The sequence below is a fragment of the Tupaia chinensis genome, unplaced genomic scaffold (genome assembly GCF_000334495.1).
Source record: "Tupaia chinensis unplaced genomic scaffold, TupChi_1.0 Scaffold000083_1, whole genome shotgun sequence".
NCBI classification, from domain to species: domain Eukaryota; kingdom Metazoa; phylum Chordata; class Mammalia; order Scandentia; family Tupaiidae; genus Tupaia; species Tupaia belangeri.
In genome coordinates this window covers 124,940-128,784 of record NW_006159544.1, presented here as the reverse complement: position 1 = coordinate 128,784, position 3,845 = coordinate 124,940, and positions in this window count along the sequence as shown.

Here is a 3,845-nt window from a genome sequence, read left to right as displayed (position 1 = left end):
TCTGTGCATTGCGGCGGGAATTTTGCCTACAAGCCTCTACATATTCTGATTTCCAAAGCAGGTAGTCTCCTCCTGAAAGTGTAGCTCAGACTAATGTTTGCCAATCAGACAGTGTGAGCCAGCCCTCGGCAATAGCTTCACCTATAGCTAAGGTATACAGAGCAGTAGCTCCATATTGGGCGACCGCCGCCTTAATTTCTTTTACCATTTTAAAGTCAAACCCGCTATAACAGCGCCAAACCTGTCCTTGGGGATCTGTAGTTTCTGTAGCAGGGAATGTCTCAAAATCTGTCGTATGTGATCCTTGAACTAGTTTTGTTTCTTTGTACTGGTTTTTAGTTTCTCTAATTGTGATACAAAATGTATCTGCATGGATAATATTAAACCCACAATGTAGAAAATGCTATATGCTATGTAGACTCTTTTGCTATATCTCTGCATCAGTAACAACACAAACACATGCAGTGGAATAAGGCTGATGATAAACACATAACCACCCCAAGCAGAAACCATATAGAAATATGATAAATAGCAGCACATTGTCCAAAAAACTGACCCAATTTTTACTGATTTTACCCACAAGTAGTATGTGAGCTGAAGTGCAAAAATAGCAATGCCTTCATTATCAAAGGATCCAGCTACTGACCAAGATATATAACCTGGTACAATTGCAATAAAACAAGCAGCTAAAAGTCCTGCTCCTCGGTTCCAAAGTTTTAGTTCCCGGTGTTCTTTTTCTAATCGAATTTGTTCTTTTAATTGTTTTATTTTATTAATTATATTTTGGTTTGGGTCAATAAGAGATGGTGCTGAGGTGATAGTGTTATAGGGTGATGGCCGTTTTTTGAAGGGCGACCATTCAAGGTTATTATATTTGTCAGCCTCAGCCTCTAGGATTTCCTCCTCTGAACTAGTTGATGACTTGTTTTCCTTTGGTTCTTGTAGAGCCTTAAGGTTGTTTTTCTTTTTTAGTTTTTTGGATTTTTTGGGTTTTGTCTCACCTTTGGGGCTTTTAACTTCTTCCTCATTATCTAGGGAAATAAGCTCCTCTCCCTGTTCTTTTTCAATTTTAGAATCCTTGGTTAGATTGACCATAGTGGCAAGGGCTTCTTTTAAGCCCTGAATAGTTAGTGCTGACTAAGCTCTTGTTTGTGCTGGCTAAGCTCTTGTTCATGCTGACTAAGCTCTTGTGCCATTATTACCCTTATTACTTATGAGTAAGCAACTTTTGTTACTTACTGGGATGATTCTCTGCCGTCCTCCTCTGTGACCTTTCTCAGGATGATTCTCTGCCGTTCTTTCTAGGGAAGATTCTCTGCCATCCCCTTGTGGACGATTCTCTGCCATCCTTTCTCGGGACGATTCTCTGCTGTCCCCTCCTGGACAACTCTCTGCCATCCATTCTAGGGAAGATTCTCTGCCATCCCCTTGTGGATGATTCTCTGCTGTCCTTTCTTGGGACGATTCTCTGCCATCCCCTCCTGGAAAATTCTCTGCCATCCTTTCTTGGGGTGATTCTCTGACGTCCCCTTATGGACGATTCTCTGCCGTCCTTTCTAGGGACGACTCTCTGCCGTCCCCTTCTCGGGTGCTCTTCACTGGATCCTTCGTACTCAGGGTCCCTGTTTGGGCACCACGTGTCCTGACCTGGGGGACATTGAACAGGTTTCCTGAGGGAAGGAGTGAGAGACGGAACGAACGACACAACGTTACAGCATGGAGACGACACAGTGTTACAACTCTTCAGGGTCATCTGGAGATGACATAGTGTCACAACTCTTCAGGGTCGTCCAGAGATGACTTGGTGTCACAACTCTTCAGGGTCTTCAGGGTCATCTGGCGATTGGGGGCCAGGGATCGTGGTTATATACATGTTGGTGGGCAGTGATTGGTTGAATGAAGGATTGTAAAAGGTGGGTTATGATTGGTTGCTTTTGTGGACCAATCATGAGGTGCCGGATATGCAAATCTGAGGGATTCTAAGCTTACCGATTTGCTATGGGAAGTGGCCTATCAGAGTATGGTTTTGAAGGTGAGGTTTTGAAGGGGAGCCAATCATGGCCTTTGGCATTGTGTAATTGTTTGCTCTCTGAGAAACCGGCGATATTCGCTGGTATGCAGCCTCCCACACTCTTGAAAGTATTAAAAGCAGACTAGATCATACAGATAATAGAATCTCAGATGTAGAAGAGAAAATTGTTGGCCAAGGAAAATCCACCATGAGCACTGAGAAAATTGCCCCCCAAAATGAAAATAATATATGAGAAATACTAGATACCATCAAATGTCTAAACATCTGCATAATTGGTATCCCAGAAGGCAAAGAGACTCATAAGGGCATTGATAATCCATTCCATGAAATCCTCCAAAAAAACTTTCCTCTAGAGAGGCACTCAAAGATCCAGTCCCAAGAAATACAAAAGATCCCAAATAGAATCAACCCAAGAAGATCTTCTCCAAGACACATTATAGCCAGAATGACCAAAACCACAGACAAAGATACTAAGATTGGCAAGAGAGAAATGGCAAGTTACCTACAAAGGATATCCCATCAGGCTAATAGCAGCTCTCTCATCAGAAACAATGTGAGTGAGGAAAGAATGGGAAAACATACTCAAAGTGTCAAGGAAAAAGCAATTTCATCCAAGAATAGTTTACCCGGCAAGATTATCTTTTATATGGGAAGAAAAGACAAGAACATTCTCAGATAAACAAAACCTGAAAGAATTTACTACCACCAGACAAGATCTCCAAGAAGTTCTCAAAGGAGTGCTATATCAGGAAGATTAAATTCAGGGTGTGAGCCTAATTAACATTCTGCGGTCCTCCCTTTCTCATTTCCCTTTTTTGTCTTTCTAGTCATGCGTTATTTGCATTTTTGCGCCACCATTCGAAGGAGATGCCATTTCTGCTCTCTCACACCCAAGGCAGCTGCTCAAATGGAAATACTGTGGGCTTTCTAATGCTGCAGAGAGCGATTCTAATCCTGGCTCTGGTATTTATGAGCTGTGCGATTAACGGTGACTTCTCTGAACTTGCATCTCCTCATCTGTGTAAGAAGAAATCATACCTACTTCACAAAGTTCTCATGTGATAAACAGAGATGATATATGCACCTCTGAATCATACACCATGATCAATAAGTATTCATTTCTGAGATGGGTGTGAATGTCAGAGGAGGTGTATGTGGAGGAGTGGGTCCTAACGAAGGACATTTGGAGAAGGGATACAGAGGTTGAGCATTGACAGGATGGGGGTGTGTGGTATTATCTGCTGAAGATATTTTGATCAACGGGTCTGGGGAGAAATGTGCACATATCAAAATGGTCTCATTGTAAGCCAAGCAATATGATTGAAAGTATATACAAAAAATAAAATAAATTAAAAAAAGGAAAAAGAAAAAAATTCAGACACACAGAATTAAGAGTTCAAAAACTTAAAAAATGGCCATCTTAATCATAGGAATAAGTCAGGAGTTGAATATTATATCCCAGAATTTAATTGGGAATATCAAACCACCACAGAAGATAGATTAAGTACATGAGACGGAACTGGTGAAATAGAATTTTATGACTTTTGACTAAAATATTGCTGATTTTCTTCTAGGCTTTGTTGTCCGGTTTTAAAGATTTTTTTCCTGTCTTGAGTTGTCGATAGGTTCTTATACCTACTATTTGAACAGAATCTTAACCTGTTTCCTGACTTTAAGTTTTAAACAAATTTCCTTAAGATTTCTTTGTTTTGTTAAAGTTAAAATTGCTTTTCTTGAAATTACTAGCTGAACTTGCTATTGAAAGTAGTTCAATTATTTAAGAAATTGCGTGATCAGTAAAATGTGTGTGTGT